The sequence below is a fragment of the Cryptomeria japonica genome, chromosome 5, assembly GCF_030272615.1.
Source record: "Cryptomeria japonica chromosome 5, Sugi_1.0, whole genome shotgun sequence".
Classification (NCBI taxonomy): Eukaryota; Viridiplantae; Streptophyta; class Pinopsida; order Cupressales; family Cupressaceae; genus Cryptomeria; species Cryptomeria japonica.
This window is the reverse complement of record NC_081409.1, coordinates 23090489-23111381: the sequence shown is the minus strand read 5'-3', so window position 1 is coordinate 23111381 and position 20893 is coordinate 23090489. Positions and strand designations below refer to the sequence as shown.

General features: G+C 43.1%; 1 protein-coding gene across 1 annotated transcript in view; it reads right to left on the bottom strand.

The window, feature by feature from the left end:
- Positions 1 to 20893, bottom strand: part of LOC131078013 (protein PGR) — a 77919-nt gene that overhangs the window by 38969 nt on the left and 18057 nt on the right. The window lies entirely within an intron of this gene.

The following is a 20893-nucleotide window of genomic DNA, read 5'->3' as shown; positions in this document are numbered from 1 at the left end:
TTACGGAACTGCCGTACATGTGAAACCATTTGGTCCGCCAACGGAGTAACAGACCAGGATGACTAGGTACAGCAGTTCCCAGCCACGTTACGAGGAGTTGCCATAGATTGGTACTCCGATGTGGACAAGCAAAAAGTGGCCACGTGGGCCAATCTACAGAAGGAATTCACGGGGGAGTTTCGGTTGCTCCGTGATGACAATGAAATTGTAACGGAGATATACAGTACCAAACAAGGTACTAGGGAGACAGTACGAGCATACAGTCGGAGGCTGAAAGAACTCTTGGGTAAAATGGAAAGCCAACCCGCAGATGGATTGAAGAAACGATGGTTCGTTGAAGGGTTGAAATCCTCCCTACGGAGGAAGATGAAAATTGTACCCCCGACGTCATATGATGACGCTTATAATAGGGCGATGGACCTGGAGAGCGAACACAAAACATCAAAGAAGAAGAAAAGTAATAAATCCTCATCCGAGGACGATGACTCTTCACAAGAAAGCAGCAGTGACGACAAGGCTGGCAAACGGGTGCAAGCGCTCCAGAAAGACATGGAGTGAATGAGAAAGGAATTCAAAATAATGAGAAGCACTGGTCGGAACGAAGGGGACATATGGTGCACTGAGTGCAAAGAGGAAGGGCACACAAAGGGTACTTGCCAAAAGAAGGCATTCTATGAGATTTGCCAAGTGATGGGACACTCCACCAAGGAGTGCCCATACAACATGAAAACTCGAGGTACGCAAATGAACCAGGTGTTGTTCACGGAGCAGGCCACAACATCCGCACCAATGGGTACCGGCCAACATACTAACACAACAGCATCATCTGGAGGATACCGGGACAACAGACGCGGCGGCGGAAGGAATAGCAACAATAACAATAACGGAAGCCGTATCCAGTATGACGCCAAGGGCCGGCCAATTATCCAATGTAGGGCCTGTAATCAGTGGGGGCACTTCGCCCGTGATTGCACGAAGGAAGCCACCCCTTAGCACCTCTGCCGTTGGTGTGGGCCAGGTGACCACGAGGACGCAAATTGCCCGCAGGCAGGGGTTAATCTCCTCAACATTGAGAAGGCTGAGAAGACTGGTGAGAAAGAAGTGTTGGCTATCACCCGCGCCCAGACGAAAAAAGCCACTTATCCCGACCCCCGTACGGAGAAGGAGAGATTACGGGAGGCAAAGGCCAATATTGAACGTAAGATGACGACCGAACGACGGGACAACGAGGTGGCGAGTACATCGTCCCGTACGGAAGCGGAAAATAACATCATTGGGCAAATCTTGCAGATGGAGGTGTCAATAAAGGTAAAAGACCTTCTAGACTCTATGCCACAATTGAGGACTGCCATCCTCACCAGTATGCAAAGCACCGCAGCGTCGAGTGCACCACAGGTACGGGTTCCCGCCACTGCATCGTCGAGTGCACCTCAAGTAGGGGTTTCCGCCACCGCTTCGAAGAGTACACCACAGGTGGAGGTTTCTGTCAGCCCTTCGACTGACCCGATGTTACTAGCCTTGAGCAGTGGTAGACACCCAGCTGTGGTAGAAATGGGTATCCGTGGGACCATTCTGAAGGACACCATTGTGGACGGTGGATCTGGGGTGAATGTACTACCAGAAGAAACATGGAAGCAGCTGGGGAAGCCCACCCTATGGCCACCCACATTCAACCTGGTGGGAGCGGACCAACACGGCATTAAGCCACTCGGCTTGTTGATGGCCCAGCAAGTGACAATTGGTACGCAACCATTCTTGTTAGATTTCGTGGTTATTCCTTCGAAGAAGAAAGGCTATGACGCCATCCTGGGGAGAGCGTGGTTGATCAACGCGAGGGTAAACCACAACTAGAAGAAAAATACACTTTCCATGGAGAAGGGAGGGCGGAAATATACCATTGACCTACACACCCAAGATGTTGGCGAAGAGCTCGCCTCTTCCGACTCAGACTTAGAGGACTCTAATAAAAGGGAAGGGGGCCTCGATGAAAGCAAGGGCAAGAACGCGATGGAGCCGAACAGTGAAGGGGTGCTCGAATTGGAGGGATGTTCTGAAGATGAGGTATGCTCACTTAACGGGCTCTTCCACTAGCAAATGGAGGATTACGAAATGTTCCAAAGCTATAGGCTCGAAGTAGAGGAACCAGAGCAACCAACAGAGGTGTACCTGCCAAAATACAAAGAATATTGGAAGGGAGACGCCCCAAATCCTGGCGATGTAGATAATCCGAAGAGTGTTGGCCACGATTGGAACCCTGTATGGAAGACCGCAGTCTTCAAAATCTTTATTATTCTTCTTCTTCTTATGTACGGGAAGGAGATCGTGGTCCCTGTAGAATTTGTGGTTCCAGGTCTTCCTATGGCCATTGAAAATAGACTTGCCACCAAAGGGTACAAATTGAAACCCTACCACGCGAAGCGCGCAGGGGACCTTGAGAGGTCGGACGGACACCCGAGAGCCCGAAGGGGGACCCGAGAGGATGGAAGGGGACCTAAGAGGCCGGGCAAGCAACTCGAGAGGCACGGGACAAAAGCAGGAGACTTTTGGGCGAGAAAAACCGAGAAGGATGAAGGGCGATCCCAGAGACAGGGGACCCGAGCCGAAGACTCTCTAGACAACTTCAAAAAAAAAAAAAAAAAAAAAATTGAAAAAAAAATCGCACGGTCGTACGACAGCGACCGTACGGTCAAAAAAAAGAAAAAAAAAAAGAAGGGGAAAATGGCCACCGTACGGTGCGACCAAGGTGACAAGGTGACACCACCGTGCGGTGGAAGCACCAACGGTGACACCACCGTGCGGTGGAACCATCGTGCAGTGGGACCACCGTGCGGTGGAACCATCGTGCGGTGGTCACACCGTGCGGTGGGAGCCACCGAAGGCCGCGCAAGGATATAAAACGCCGCACGAAGACACCACGCCGCACACCGAGGAGAGGAAGAAGACACCACGCCGCACACCGTTGAGGAAAGGAAGAAGCCACCACACCGCACAGCCGACCTTGGCAATAAAACCCCGCGGAGGAAGAAGACACCGAACACAGCCGAAGGCACATCACCGCGCAGCCAAGGAAAGGGACGCACCGCACGGCCCGATCAATACACACAGCCCACGAGCTACCGTAGGGAGTGAAGCGAACGGATGGGGTCGAGGGTTCTTACAAATTGATCCACCGCTTAGGGAGAGCGGGAGCCCGCACAATCCACACAGCCAAGTAAGGGCAAAACGACCACCACAGGTAGACCAAGCAACCGCACGATTGGAGTGGTGTTGTTGACCGGAGGTGTGTCCGTACGATAAGAAGGGTGTCGACCGCACGATTGGAGGTGCTAGTGCTGTTGTTGACCATACAGGGAGGTTGTATGGCCGGGGTGCCATCGAGGACATTACAGTGCCTAAAAAATAAAATAAAAAACGACGACGGCCAGATTTAAAATGATTTGCTGGAGTCTGGAGCCTAGACACTAAAAATATTGGAGTGTAGAAGAAGGGTTTTGACATCATAAAATATCACAGAAATGATCCGCGCCATGGACTTTCGTGGGGTTCTGAAGGTTGTAAATTGGTGTTGGCGGCAGGGGCGCTGCCCCTCGACCCCGCCCTGTACTGCGACAGGGAGCGCACCTGGGGCACTGCCCGAGTACCCCGCGAGGGGCGCTGCCCCTCAACCCCGCTGGGGCGCTGCCCCAGACCCCGCGAGGGGCGCTGCCCCTCGACCCCGCTGGGGGCGTTGCCTCCAGTTTATTTTGAGCTACAGAAGACCACGAGAAGTGTTGTGGTTGTCCGTATTGTGAGGAAGAAGCCCGCAGCTAAGCATTGGCAGGGAAGCCATAAGCTGTAGAGGGAGACGGATTTGGAGGTTGGGAACAAACAGAGTTTGACGGAAGGCATTGCAAGTCCGTGCAGTTGTATGACACCAGGGAGTTATTCAGTTCAGTTTTTAGCCTTTGGGGAGTGTGATGGAGGATTTCAGGTGTCTCCTAGCATTTGTGCCAGCAGGTTGTGGCCACCTCCAGGCAGGATAGGTACGCTTTGAGGAACTCGGAGTATGTCTCGGTTGGACGTGAGGTTGCCTTGGTGGATGCACAGAGGGCTCGGGAGGAGCTGACCACCAAGTTGGAGGCAATAGTCTCGTGAGACTTAGTTCAGCGTACCCAGGAGTTGGATGCCGGGAGAGCAGCACGGGTGGCTATCGAGGACAAATTGGCTAGGGAGATAGTATCAATTGAGTAGCAGTTGGTGGAAGCTGAGACTGAAAAACATGTTTTGCAGACAAGTTTGGGTTAGGCACAGGAGGGCTGTGATGGCAAAGGAAGCAATATTGGTGAATTCCGCACTTGAGCATCGGATGGTAGCAGAAAAGGGTTTTTAGGCGAGGACGCAGCAAGTGTATAAGATCCGGGCCCGACTGGCGTCAGTAGTTCCTGCCGTTCATCTCTATTTTGTATTAAGTCGTCGGAGTCGACTTCTTTTCTTGGGGGGGATGATGTTGACGGGAATAATCATTATGTTATGTTGTTATATTATGTTTATGTTGTCGTCGGTAATAATGAGTTACAGCGGTCAATTAGTTGGCCGACGGGTAGGTAGTTGGAGTCGCAACGATTGTGTCGTACCCCTTCGGGTATTATATATCGTGTACCTTTTCTTCGAAGTATCATCATGTTAGTCGTGTCAGATGTAATGTTATAAGCACTCATTGTACATGGACTGTGGGATTAATACAGAGGCTGGTTATTTAATATATTTCCGTTATGTTCTGTGCATTTACTTTCTGCATTTAACCGTTTACCCGAGAGGGCAAACACCCCCGACAATTAATGCCCCTACGACCAAATAAGGACCAATATACCAAAGACACTCGAGAGGAGGGGGAGGGATTAGTAAGAAGATCTCTCCGCCTAAGAGAGCAAAGTGTGAGGAGATGACAATTACAGGAATCGCCAAAGGTTTGGAGAGTCTAGTGAGAAGTAGGAGTTGGGGTCCCAGCAAAAGCCGTAGTCGAGAGAGAGAAAGACCATGTACATGGAGTGAGTTGAAAGAGGTTGACAGAAACCTGCCACTCCCGAACGACGAAGTAAGCAAAGATCTCACCAACCAAGAAAGTAACCAAACCGTACACTCTACTTCAAGCAAAGATTCCGAGTCTACAGACAACATCAGTAACCCGTCTATGCAATCATTATGTGACGAAGGGGAAGGAAGGAACCTCCAGACCAAAGTTGTCGAAATTTTTGAAACCAATTTGCACCATATCAGGAACCTATCCCTCACCAAGGAACCAACAATAGGGGGGCCTGAGCCAAAGACTTTGGGGAGGAGAGAGTATAGAAACGAAGAAGGTGACCAAGGTGTAGAAGACGCAAACGGTGGATGTGTAGAGAGCTCACGCATGGCCGAGAGTGCAAGTGAGACACAAGAACGCAAACGATAGCAATACGGTCCAATCTGATCGAATAAGACTTGCATAACAATCTAGGAGGCGAATGGTCAAGATAATCATGCTTACTGGTTGAAGGCATTTCTCGCCACGCTAGGGGGAATTGCCATCGACTGGTATACAAACCTAGCAAATCAAACCAAGGTGTCATGAAACAAACTGAAGAAGGCATTTCAAGAAGAGTTTAAACTGTTGAGAGAACAATGAAATTGTTGCAGAAATTTACAACACTAAGCAAGGGAAAAACGAGAATGTACGAGCATACAATCGTAGGCTCAAGGAACTGCTAAACACGATGGAGAACCAACCAGCCGATGGGTTGAAGAAGAGATGGTTCATCAAGGGATAGATCACCTCGCTACACAAGAAGATGAAAGTAGTGCCTTTGTCCTCGTATGTTGATGCTTACAATTGGGCGATGGACATCGAGAGTGAAAAATAAGCATCCTCCCGAGGGAAGAGGAAGACTGACGATGATGAGAGTGCTGACAATAGTAGTGACGAAGAATCCAAAACAGTTCAAGCCCTTCGATAGGATATGTTGAGAATGATGAAAGTATTGAAGGCCGAGAAAGGAACCAATAAAGAAAGTAATGAACTATGGCATACTGAATGCAAAATTGAGGGACACATGAAAGGTGATTGTCCTAAAAAGATGTTTTGTGAGATTTGTTAAGTGATAGGTCATTCAATAAAAGAGTGTCCATATAATTTGACGACTAGAAGTACACAAGTACTCTTCACAGAGAGAGAGTCTAGCCCATCGAAGCCACAAAATGTATTGCCAAGTGGTTATGGAAATCAACAAGGGCAAAATCAAATACAGTACAACTCCAAAGGGTGTCCTATCATACAATGCCAACAATGTAGCGAATGGGGACACTTTGCAAAAGACTACCAAAATAAGAAAGACAACATACAATTATTGTGTGAATGGTGTGGATCAGGGAATCTTGAAGACACTAATTGCCCGAAGAAAAAGGGTATTAATATGTTGGATGTGGCAAAACAAGATGAGGTAGTTCTAGCAATCACGAGAGCACAAACAAAGAAGGCGGTGTACTCGAACCCTTGTACGAAGAAGGAACGACTTTGAGAAGCCAGAATAATAGTCGAACAAGTGTTGGCGAAGGAACAAATAACTTCCAATGGAACTGCAAGTACATCATTGCAAGAGTCAAAGAACAACATAGTTAGGCGAATGGTCAAGACAATCAGTGATGACACAGTTAGCCAAAGACAATGTAAACCACAAGAGGAATCAACGGGGAAACCACCATGTGAAGGGAACGAGACCAATGATCCAATGTTGCTAATGGTGAGCATCGGGAGGAAGTCGGTGGTCGTCGAGATGGAAATAATGGGGAAGAAGTTGACAAACACCATCGTCGATGGAGGCTCAAGAGTAAACGTACTGCCAAAAGATACTTCAAAATGCCTTGCCGTTGGGAAAATTGATGGCACAAAAAGTAATGATTGGGACACAACAATTTTTCTTGGACTTCGTAGTCATCCCGCTAAAGAAGGCGTACCACGCACTCCTCAAGAGGGGATGGTTGATTACTGCCAAGGCGAATCATAATTGGAAGCAAAACACACTCTCGATCGAGGGTGATGGGAGGAAGTACGTCATCGACTTGAGGAACTAGGCAGTGAGTGAAGAACTGGCATCCTCCGACTCTGAGTCCAAGGGTGGAGATTTTAGGATGGAGGAAGGAAAGGCATAGAACCAAACGATAAAGGGGTACTCGAGTTGGAAGGTTGTTCTGAAGATGAGACGAGTTCCTTGAATGGACTATTTCACTAGCAAATGGAGGATTACAGGATATTTTCATCAAAGTGTAATTTTCTGGAAGCTACAACTCTTGATGAAGAGAAACCAATAAAAGCGTATAAATTTATGGACGATACATCTGATAGTACAAAGATAGAAAATGGAAGCAAAAAAAAAAAAATCGAAGAAAATAAAAAAATTTAGAAGGCAAAATATGGAGTTGGCTAATGAGGAAATATTAAAACTGGTACAGGAGGGCAAGTGTGAGGCTATACGAAGAGGAGACCAAGAACAAAACACTTAGTTGTATGGATTTGCTGGGAGACTGTACGTGGGTAAGGAGGTGCACATACCGAAGGAGTTGTACATGGCAAAGGGGATCGAACAAGTGTCATACAGAAGAGAAGGGGTTCAACCCATACGTGAAAAGTTGTACACAAGCAAGGAGAAGACATCGTACGAAAGAAGGAAGTCGTTCGAATTGGAAGTTGAGCCATACGCGAGGGTTGTGAAGGAAGACGTGTAGCAAGCCATATCATACGAGCTGAGGAAGTCGTACGTAGTACGGCTGTATGGGTTGAAGCAGTACTGGAGAGCATTGGCATGACCATACCCGCACACGGCCATCAATTATTGTTACCGGTTGTACAGAGAAAACATTGTACGAGAAGTAGAAGAAGGTTGTGCAAAGCTTGGGAGGCTATATGGGGTGAAGTCGTACGCCACATGCATCAAGATGAACAGTACGTACAAGGAAGCACGGGTGTCGTACGTAGAGGAGAAACAAGTACCACACGAGGAGGTGTTGCACAGCTCGCACGTGCTAGGAGGTACGCTGCACAAACAAAAGAAAGGAAGACCATACGCCTCAATGAAGAAGTCGTACACAAAATTCAAGCCGTATGTAGAGGTTAGGCCATATGCAAAGAAGTAATACCACACAGAGGAAGAATTAGTACGCCATACAAGGTTGCAATAAAAGAGTCATATGTGAACACCATCAACCCACACATGAACACCAACACAGTCGTACAAACACGGGCATGGGTGGAAGGTGGTTCGTATGCCGAAGGGATCAAGCCATATGAAACCGTACTTGAGGTGCACCAAACTGTGCGAAGAGTGCATCAAGATTTGACCGCACATAAGGACAATCCTAGGTCATACAAGTCTGCCATTGAACTATATAGGCAATTAGGTTTGCATGCATACGTGGTGAAGAGAAAACCATACATGTTGTGTTTCAGACCGTACATAATTTGTATCAAACCGTACGTGATACATATCAGGTCGTCCATGATGTAAGGGGAGCCGTACGTGGTCAGAAGCAAGTGGTAGGAGCAAAATCTCTATTTTATGGCTTCATCAGCATTGTTTTGGGTGTCTTAAAAAATCAAAAAAATGATGTGCGCCATGGAATTTTGTGTGGCTCTGAAGGCCTTAATTTGGTGTTGGCGATGGGGACGATGCCCCTCCACCCCGGCCTGTATCGCGATAGGGAGAGTGCCCTAGGCATTGCCCCAGGACCCCGCAAGGGGCGCTGCCCCTCAACCATGCAAGGGGCGCTGCCCCCAGACCCCTGCAAAGGGCACTACCCCTTGACCCAACTGGGGCATTGCCCCCGAACCCCCATCTGATTTGTCAGATACACTACAAGTTTGGGGTTCCCAGTACAAGTCATTGTCCACACTCCTACCATTAGTCTTCCTGAATATTACTTGATGCTTACTTGTCGTCTGAAAGACGACTTTTTCTTTTGGGGGGGATGATGTAGTCGGCATAAAATGCCTATTGTTATATTTGATAATATTTGTTATCTACCAATGCAATATTTATTTGTAGTAAGTGGGTTGTCACTCTCGGGTAGTTATGTGTCTGTTGGTTGACGGTTGTGTTCCTCTTGGAAACTGTCAGGTCCTTTAAATATGTTGTGTAACGCCAAAGAAGGTAGTATGGTAAGTCGGATCAATTGTAATCCTTGACCGACCATCTCCGGTCTTCCTTTGTAATAATTTTATGTGTATAAAGATATATTTTACTGATGTGTCTGGTATGCATTATCATTTGTATTATTATTTCCTGTATTAAATTTATCAGATATAGCAGTAAACAAAGGTCTACCAAATATGGTGAATGCAATCAAAATTTTCCAACAATGTTTGTTGAAGCCTGTACGGATCATGTGTGACATCCAGATGATAATGACCACACTTGGACCAAAGAATTTGACTGCACAGTAACTCATAGTTTCCTTTTACCATAAAAAATTAATGTGTGGGTTAATGCATCATAGACCAGAATACATGTCATTAATTGCAAAATTTGCATATAAAGGACTTTGCTTTAACATTTTTATGAAAATTTGGTAATTAAGGATGTTTAAAGCAATGTTCCACGAGGATGTGCCCCCCCCCCCCCTTTTTGGCCGCGTCTCGAAGACAAGGACGTCTCCAGGACGGGGGGACGAGGACGCAACGTCCCCCGCCACCGCCACCCAAGCGCCATCGGAGATGTGGAGACGCCCAGACGTCTCCTGTCACCCCCACGTATATGCAATGTTTAAAATTAAAAAAAATTAAAAAGTGAGTTTTGTCATTTTGTCTTTGACTCTAGTCTCTTTTGTAATGCTATTGCTATTAGTATTTGTATTTGGCTACTCATTGTAATGATGAATCATGTAATCATCTTTATTATTATAGACTTTGCAATGGCATCAGATATTCATATTTTCCTTTTTCGATATAATAGAAATCTCCAATTTGACAATTTCATTTGTCAAATTTTATTTAGCAATTAGCAATTAGCATTGAAGAAATCTTGGTATTTAGATTTAGTATTTCAAATTTCCTATAGTTTCATTTGAAATGTACTTCTTATACTGTTATATTGTCATACATCTTTTCAAAACTAGTTTTTCAAGTACTATATGTATATGTATAACAGCACCACCACCCTGCCACCCCCCCCCCCCCCCACTGCCGTCTCCCCGTCGTCCCCAAACTTAGGCCCTTGGTCCCCTCGTCCCGGAAACCCGTCCCCAACGCCGGTGGAACACTGGTTCAAGTGATAAGATTGTTATTGGAAATATAAGGTGATTATAAGTGCTCAAGCTTTAAGGCTAACTTTCTTAATGTCTCCGTAGAAAGTTGTAATCCATCACTATGTTAACGGTTTTGGTGGCTGGTTTCTTGCTGTGGTTCTTATAAAGTGTTCATCTTTCTTTTTGCCCACATCAGCTCAAAAAGGATGCACAAATGTATAGAGTTCTTTTTTCCATTTATGCCTAAAATCAGATTGATTGGTTTAAAGGTCTACCAAATATGGTGAACGCAGTCAAAATTTTCCAACAATGTTTGCTGATGCTAATGTTCGTTGAAGCCTCTATGGATCATTTGTGACATCCAGATGATAATGACCACACTTGGACCAAAGAAAATGACTGCACAGCAACTCACAGTTTCCTTTTGCCATAAAAAATGAATGTGTGGGTTAATGCATCATAGATCGGAATATATGTCATTACTTGCAAAATTTGCATATAAAGGTCTTTGTTTTAACATTTTTATGAAATTTGGTAAATAAGGGTGTTTAAAGTGATAAGATTGTTATTGGAAATATAAGGTGATTATAAGTGCTCAAGCTTTAAGGCTAACGTTCTTTTGCTTACAAGCATGATTGGTTGAGCCCAACTAGTGTCACATATTTTTCTTTGAATTGTTTCTTCATTCTCCATCATGGGATCCACTCTATAAGAAGATGGTATTTTATATTTATGGATTAAGATTGACAACTTGAAGAAGTTAACCAAATATCTAAGTGTTGAAGGCAACCTACATTTATGCGATTTTGTGCTCAATATGTTTTGCTACGAAGAGAGATAAAAGGGTAACAAGATCAGTTAGGAAACACACAACAGAAAAATGTTGAGCATGATATACCTTCCTTGAAGAAAGGTGTTGTGTCGCATAAAAAAAATGTGTAGTTTTAATTTGTGGCCCAAAAATGCCACTAACCAAAGTCACAAAAACAGAAACCCATTGTATTACTTCATCCAAACCCATTGTGAGTTTAATAATCTCAATAATCAAATAGGTGAAAATATGCTCTTGGTTATAAGGGTTTTGTTGGCTCTTATATCCTAGAATATTCTAAACCCATAAAATTCGTCTCAGGGGGGCATATGAATAAATATCATGTTGAGTTTTCACCTGTTGGTGATTCCTATGCAGTTCAAAAACCTAAACAACCAAAAGCAATATGTACTAAATCCAATTATGTCCAATTTGTTCCCATTGTGGACATCAAGGTAATCTTTCTAGTAATTGTTTGATCTACACCCTTGTACATAATGTGGTGGGCATACTCATTCTACCAAATACACCTTCAAAGTTTATAAGACATGAATTTTCGTGATGATATTCCTCATTATTCTTCTAATGATGATGTAGATCTTATTGAGCCTACATTAACTACAGTTAATGTTGATATTTCTAAGATGCCACTTGGTATATTTGATAAGCCATCAATTGTTCAGAAGATTGAAGAATTGAATCTTCTTACCATGAAGAATGATTTTGCTAAGCAATGTCATGAGTTGAGTATATTGGATATGCAATTTATGATGCTGTTGATCCTTACTAATTAATGTATTCCAGTTATTTGGACTCTGGAGATTACAACATTACTTTTGTTGATTCAGTATGGTATATGCTCTCTATTATTTCTTGATTAGGGAGAACTAGTTGGCACTTTGCAAGCGGGTAATCTTGTGTGTATGTCAGATTCGGGTGGTGACTTCAGAGGTCGTTGATACCTTGTGATTCATGTGATGATTACAGTTGATGTTGTGGTGCATTTGGTTATGTTTGGTAAAATATTGATTGCAGATATTATTGGTGGACAGTTGATGTGTATATGTTCCTTGTTATTGTATTGATTTCACCTAATATGTGTTATTTCAAATATTATTTTCTGTTGTTGAGTATAGCAGCGGGAGTCTCCTTAGCCGACTATGACCAAAATATGCAATTTGCCTATCAGCTTTGCATATTTATATTAGTGATTTAAATAAAACGTTTTGTCAATAAATCATAACTATTTGTTAAAGCCCACCACCCTTGGTGAAAGTCATGATGCTTGGAGTAGAGCCAACCCTTGGTGGAAGACGTGTTGCTTGGAATAGAACCGACCCTTGGTGAAAAGTCACCCACGTATGGGTATATACATAGATCGGTTCCCTCTCTCCATGATGATCGAAACATCTACAGGAGTCCATATACACCTTCAGCAGATCGAAGACATCTCTACAGCAGTTTGAAGAACATTCACTACACATCGAATAGACACAAATCAAATTGCTCTCCTCCACTTTGCATTCAGACTTATGCGAGTTCTATACCTTCATCAAGGCAGTAAATACATAGTATAAATCGGCACTATTTCTACGGTTGCAGATTGGCCTTGTTAGTGGCCTTATAACTGGCTGTGTGTTGGCCATATTGTATTCAAATACTTTAATATATATAAGAGATTTTATAGCTGGGTTTTTCTCCATCATGTTGGAGGGTTTTCCTAGGGTACATGCTGTGCAAATTTGATTGAATTATCTTCTATATGCATTCTACTAATCTGATCATTAAAATTAACATGGTATCAGAGCCACGGTGAAGTAGATCGTGATCAGATTTCCTTATAGCAGCGAAGTTCTCTTTTATCTCTCACCTTCAAAGTGCAATATCAAAGCCTCGGAAAAATGGTGAATGGTCTCAAGGTCGAAGATAGACTTGAAGGTGCTTCAAACTCCACTTCCTGGACGTTTAGAGTTCTTATTGCACTTGAAGAAAAAGATCTTCTTCAATGTGTGGAAGAAAAAGATTTATCTAAACCAAAAGATCAAACGGAGAAACTTCAATTCAAGAAGACTGCCATAAAAGAGAAGATATTGATCGACTCTGTGAAGGATCACTTAGTTCCTCTCATTTCCAAAATGACAACTGCAAGAGACATGTTCAAAACCTTGAAAGGTCTATATGTAATGTTCCCTAATATTTCATTAAGCTCCTAGTCTAAGTTAAGACTAGCGTGTTAATTATTTTTATATTAGTTAAGCTTATCCGTTAATATAATATAATTAATTAATAAAATGCTCGAAGCTTTGCAAATAAGAGACCCATAGATTTACTTAATCATTGAAAGTTAGTTTTGGTTTTTACGGGATTCATACCCGTCTCCGCTCTATTTGAAGGGGAAATTTGGATGATCGAGAAGGCATGAATTACAGAAGTTTTCGAAAGAGTTTGACAATACTTTCTCTGCGTGAGAAATCGTATGTCCCTTATTCGGCCTTTCGTCAGAATTAATGTCTGACCTATTGGTTTTAGCCGGTGAAGAGTGGAATTGGTGAAGTGTCGGTGTTGGTCGTGGAGCTTTGCATTGGCATGAGTTCCGGATAAATCCAGTCGCAAATATCAATGTTCGAGGCGGGGACTCCAGTATTAACCCCAAAAGCAGTGCTAGTGTGTTATTCTCGTGCGTGGTATCGGTGTTCTGCAGACAAACAGTGACGGGAATTAACGGGAGCAACTACAGATGCAGAGCGGAGTGAATAACAAATGCAGGGGAAGCTGACAGACGTCCTACGGAAGTGTTTGACAAACACGGGGAAAGTCTACGCAGATTACCGCCACAAGCCAAGAGCCCTGATATCGGGAAATGCTTCTATTGCCGTGAGTTGCACCGACGACGCCAGTGATCATGACGGAGGAAGCTGCAGGATGATTGCGACACATGTGATTAACAGCCAGTCTTTGGCATTGTATTGTTGCGAAACTACAAGTGCACAATAAAATCAATGAAATATTTAGTCATACAGTCTGAATGCAATGAAATATTTAATTACACTGTGTTTACCAACAAACTGCGTGACAATGCTATGTGATTAAGAAGCGTGCAAGTAAATTCTGAAATGTATGGATTATATTGCCTAAGGAAATTCTGAGGCATTTCAAAAATCAACCAGTTAAAAGTAATACTTCGCTGCATATTCTGGAATATACACATTCACTTACAAACAGTCCTAATAAAGAATTTTACCGTAGTTCTCTGTAGAATCTGGAATGGACACATTTACTTTCAAACAGACCCAGTAAGGAATTTTACAGTGGTATCAGAGCATTGAGTCCTGCCAGCCTGTAGGGTATTTGAAGTTGAAAAATATTTTTGATTAAAACCATGCACTGCTGAGTATGCACTAGGGAAATTATAATTTCCAGAGTACTAGGGCCCGTCAAAACAGAATTCAAAACTCTCCATTCGCACAGAGTAGTTCATCTATTTCGATTGAAATTGAAAATAGTCATACAGAAACTGACGAAGAACTTATTTTTGAACCAAACATGGGAGAACCAGAAAGTAATAGGGATTTGATTACAGCATTAGTCAGAAGTCAACAAGATATGCAAGATAATGTCAACAGAATGACTAATTTAATGACTCAGTTCATGGCACAAAATTTTAATCAGCATCAAAATAACGGAGGAAATAATCAAAATGGTAGAAATAATGGGGGTAGAGACGACCTTTCAGTTAATAACAATCAGCCAGAAAGAACTGGAACCGCCAGACCCTTTATGCCAACTTTCACAGCTAGAAATTTGCAACCGGAAAATGAACCTACCATTAGGGAGTTGCAAGAGGAAATTCATCGAGATTGGTTATTGTCCGGGGAAGAATTTTATCTAAACCAGAAGATCAAACGGAGAAACTTCAATTCAAGAAGAATGCCATAAAAGCGAAGAAGATATTGATTGACTCTGTGAAGGATCACTTAGTTCCTCTCATTTCCAAAATGACAACTGCAAGAGACATGTTCAAAACCTTGAAAGGTCTATATGAGATCAACAACACAAGTAGGACTCTTGCATTGAGGCAACAACTTCATCAAGTCAAGATGGCGAAAGGAGAAACAGCCATATCATTCTTCATGAAGATCTCAGAGCTGAGGGATCAACTAAGCGCCATTGGAGATCAAGTGGTGGATAAAGATCTTGTCATATTGGCATTAAATGGCCTTCCTCATTCTTGGGAGCCATTCATTCAAAGTATCAATGGGAGATCCAAGTTGCCCAAGTTTGATCGTCTTTGTGCTGATTGCATCCAAGAAGAATCTAGATTGGTTGCAAGGGGAAATGGCAAAGGCTCTCAAAATGAAGACACTCATATTCTAGCCACTCAATCTACTAAGAAAGGAAGAAATTGGAAGAAAGGCAACTTCAAGAGGAATAGAGATCAAAGATCAGATTCTGCACCTGATTCAAAGAACAAGAAGAAAGATCTCTCCCACATTCAGTTCTTTAGATGTGACAAGTTTGGTCACTATGCAAGAGATTGTTTGATAAGGCCTAAGCAACAAATGGCAAACATTAATGAAGTCTCAACTCAAAAGGAAGCAGAAGACAACTCTAATGGATTCATCTTCATATCTGCCTTATCAAGTAATGTTCCCACGGATAGTGACACCTGGCTAATTGATAGTGGAGCTTCTTGACAAATCACAGGCTATCGAGAACATCTTTCAGATTTGGTGGAAAGGGAGTCTAACCTTCAAGTGATCATTGAAGATAATGCACACTATTCAATGAAAGGATTTGGTGCTACATCTCTCAACCTAGAATCTGGGATTCCCCTTCATCTAAGTGATGTCTTATTCGTGTCAAGAATCAAGAGGAATTTTGTATCTATTTCAGCCTTGGAAGACAAAGGTTATCAAGTAGCATTTTCGGAAGGAAGAGTTCTTGCATGGCCAAAGAACTCTAGCATCAAGACTGCACGTGTGATTGGGAATCGGCATGAGAGTTTGTACAAGCTTTCCATTCGTCCAATTCCAGCGAACTATGGCACAAAAGACTTGGTCATCTACATTACAGGGCTATTCCATCATTGGAGAAGATGGTTAAAAGTATTCCTAAACTTAGTCATGTACATGATGGTACTTGTAGAGGTTGTGCTATGGGTAAAAATACTAAGAGTCCATTTCATAGCAGTGAAAGTAGGTCAAAAGAAATATTAGATCTTGTACATTTTGCTTTATGTGGTCCAATGTCAATGGCAACCCTACGTGGATTTTTGTACTATGTAATTTTCATAGATGATTACTCTAGGAAGACTTGGATTTATTTCTTAAGGTCTAAAGAGTCTAATGAAGTCCTAGGTAGATTTAAAGAATTTAAGGCTCAAGTACAAAACTTGTCTGGAAAGAGAATCAAAGTTTTATGGTCTAATAATGGAGGTGAATACACCTCAGGAAGCTTTCGTGATTTCTATATTGAGGCAGGAATCAAGAGGGAGTTTTGTGTCCCTTACAACCCACAGCAAAATGGGGTTGCAAAAAGAAAGAACGGATCCATTGTTGAAGCTGCAAAAGCTATGATCCATGATCAAGACCTTCAAACATTTCTTTGGGCCGAAGCTTCCAGGACAGCAGTATATGTTCAGAACAGAAGTCCTCATCAGATTCTGTAGAATATTACTCCAAAGAAGCCTTTATAGGTGTGAAGCCTGAAGTCAGTCACTTGAGAATCTTTGGTTGTCCAGTGTATGTTCGTGTACCTAAAGATTAAAGAACTAAGCTGGATCTTTTTGGCAAGAAAGGGATATTTGTGGGCTACAGTGAAACTTCTAAAGCCTACACAATCTACATTTCAGGTCAGAAGCATATAGAGGTTAGTCGAGATGTCACATTTGAGGAAGATGTTGCATTCAGAAAATCTAAAGGTTCATGCATGGAGATAGATGATCAAGAGACTCCTCAAGACATGGACATTGATCATACTCCTGAGATTCAGAGGGAGTCTACTAAACTTGAAGCGGATGATGATCCAATTGAACCCTTGGATCCTACTGATAGGCCTAGAGATATTATTGTGAATCGAAAGAGACCTCTTTGGGCAAGGAACACTATGCAGGAGGCAAAAAAGTTCGCGGCTCCTAGAGGCACATTCAGAGAAAGTAGAAGACCTCAAAGATTCTCTAGCTATGTTGATGTGTGATCTTATTGAGACTGAACCTTCCAATGTTGAGGAAGCCTCAAATCAGCAAGTATGGAAAGATGCCATGGATGAATAATATCAATCCATTATTAAGAAATAAGTTTGGGATATTGTACCTAGACCTGAAGGAAAGTCAGTTGTATCTTCCAAGTGGCTATTCAAGATTAAGCATGTAGCTGATGGAAGCATTGAGAAGTACAAGGCTAGATTTGTGGCACATGGGTTCTCTCAGAGAGAAGGAATAGACTATGAAGAAACATTTGCTCCAATTGCTCGCTATACTTCCATCAGGACCATCATTGCCATTGCAGCAGCTAAGGGATGGAAGCTACATCAAATGGATGTGAAGACAACTTTTCTCAATGGTGTAATTGAAGAAGAGGTCTACATTGAGCAACCTGAAGGGTTCGTAATTCATGGGAAAGAGTCTCATATATGCAAATTGAAGAAAGCACTATATGGTCTTAAGCATGCTCCTCGTGCATGGTATGAAAGGATTGACAAATAATTGGTGAGTTTGGGTTTCTTCAAGAATGATGCAGATCCAAATCTCTACTTCAAGGTAATTGATGGCGAGGCTCTTATATTGGTTCTTTATGTTGATGATTTATTTATTACTAGAGAAGATCATCTCATTGACAAATGTAAGGAGTTAGCTTCTGAGTTTGAAATGAAGGACCTAGGTCTTATGCATTACTTTCTAGGATTGGAGGTATGGCAAAGACCCAATGAGATTATTCTAAGTCAAGGGAAATATAACATAGATATCCTGAAGAGATTTGGAATGTTAAATTGCAAGTCTATGTCTACACCAATGGAAACTAACTTGAAGAAATTGAGTGAATCTGTAGCTAGTTCAGATCTTATGGATCCTACTATGTAGAGACAGTTGATTACTATGTAGAGATAGTTGATTGGATCTTTGATGTATCTAGTTAACACTAGACCAGATATTTGCTATGCAGTGAGTGCACTTAGTCAATTCATGTGTGAACCCAGGCAGATACATCTAGTTGCAGCCAAGCATATCTTGAGATACTTGTGTGGCACAGTTGGATATGGCTTGAAATATTCTTCTAGTGTGGACCTAAATCTACAAGGCTATTCTGATTCTAATTGGGCAGGGCGTGTTACTGATCGGAAGAGCACCTCTGGTTGTTGCTTCAGTTTGGAATTTGCTATGATTTCTTGGTGTAGCAGGAAGCAGTTTTCAGTGGCACTAAGCACAACTGAGGCATAATATATTGCAGCATGTGTAGAAACTCGAGAAGCAGTGTGGCTTCGAAAGCTTCTTGCGGGACTGTTTGGACAATCATTGGAGCCAACTATCATTCATTGTAACAATTAAAGCTATGTGAAGCTATCTGTCAATCCAGTGTTCCATGACATAACAAAACACGTTGAGATTCAATAACATTACATCAGAGATATGGTACAGAGGAAAGCTATTCAGTTGAGATACATTTGTACTGATGAATAGACGATTGACATTCTCACCAAGCCTCTTGCCAAAGTGAATTTTGTGCATTTTCGAGACAAGCTTGGAGTTGTGGAGAATGTGATGGTATGATGAAACAATAAGTATCCGATAGAATACTGAGAGGGGGGGGGGTGAATCAGTATACTGAGAAACTGATACAAAGTTCCCAAACTCAAATTCAACCACACAAAGTAAACATATCTCAGTCAAGATCAATATTCATAAGAATACCTGACATCAACCGGTTTGACTGTTATGACAACTTAACAGTAAACAACTCCAATCTTGTAAACATCAATAATGCTTAGTCATATCTCAATCATATTCATCTCTCAATACTTCTAGTTATCATGCCTTATCAGAAATTAATCAAATCAACAAATAAGATCATAACCACAAAAGCATTCACTGTTGGCGGCAATATTGTACACGGAAATAAAACTAGTTAATTAAGTTGTAATTGTATTGGTTAGTTGGCAACCGAGGGGTGGCAGTTGCGGTGCGACGGTTGGCGCTCGCACCCCCTCAGTATCTTTATATACTTCCGAATGTAACTTGGGGGAAAACGATTATGAATGGAATGACATCTCTTATAATTGACCTGATATCTATGGCATTATTATTCTGCATTACGTGCTTTATCTGTGTACTTTAAGTTATTCACCCGAGAGGGCAAACATTTGGCGTCGTTGCCTAGACGTACTCGGGAACGGAAGACGCGGATGGCGCAGGGACACGATGGGCCTACCCGTCGGTGAGATGAACCCAGAGGCCAACGACGCGCCCACGGAACAATCAACGAAGGGGAAATTGAACCCTGTAATAATCCCGACACAATGTTGAGATAAATTGTGGCTGAAAGGAAAAATAATAAAAGTATTTTTTGTGTACATGGCGTGTGCTTGCTATGTACGGAAGTGATTTATGCCCAATATACTAAATAAAGACAAAAATAAAAAGATACGAAGTGACGAATGGGAAGTGGCACAAAGAGCATTGAATCTTAGACAGCAAATAGAATGAAGGTGTAGGCTAAGGCAGCTTGCCGAGGGACGACCGACCGAGGGGTTGCTCGAAGGGAACCCAGGAGGTGTCACGGAGGTTGCAGAGGCAGAGATAGACGGAGAGAAGTACACTCTCTACACTGTCGTAGGGTTGCCCGAAGGGAACCTAGGAGTCACGGAGGGTGTCGAAGGCGAACTCTACAGTTCGCCTGAATACCACCACCGTAGGGTAAGAAGTCGCGAAGAGTTGGTGGAACAAACAAGGCGAAATCTAAACTTGATCGACGCTACCAATTACCTACTAAAGAATTTGTCCATTTCGGAGGACAACTGGAGGGCGAGGACCGAAGGTGACAGTACGGCCGACGGTGCCGAGGGAGCACAAGGGTACCGTACAAGAGGCAATTTGTTTGGTTCGGGGTCAACAACCTTCTTTGGAGGACCCACGAGGGGAGGGTCACGTGTAGGAGGTGGAGGCAGAGGATCACCAGGTACAAGCACACAAGGCACCAAAGGAGCGCGACCGAGCGGTGGGATGGCCAGTAAACAGAAGTTGTCGAAGTTCAACAGCGACGGGAAGGAAGATCCCGTTCGCCATTGTCGAACGTGCGAAACCATATGGTCAGCAAACGGTGTTACCGATCAAGATGAATGGGTAACACAATTCCCAGCAACCTTGAGGGGAGTGGCCATAGACTGGTACTTAGATATGGATAAGGCCAAAGTCGGCACATGGCCTGACCTGAAGGAGGAGTTTGGGATAGAGTTTCGCCTCCTGAGAGATGACAACGAAATAGTCGCCGAAATCTATGGAACAAAGCAAAACAAGAACGAGACTGTCCGAGCCTATAGTCGGCGACTGAAGGAACTATTGGGAAAAATGGAGAGTCAACTAGCGGATGGGTTGAAAAAGAGATGGTTTGTGGAGGGATTGAAACACTCCCTCCGAAAGAAGATGAAAATTGTCCCACCGACGTCGTACGAAGACGCATACAATAGAGCGATGGATCTCGAGAGCGAGACAAAGACATCGAAGAAAAAAAAGAAGGATAGCTCGTTCGAGGAGGATGACTCTTCACAGGAAAGCAACAGCGATGGCGAGGCTGGCAAGCGGGTGCAAGTGCTCCAGAAAGACATGGAGCGAATGAGGAG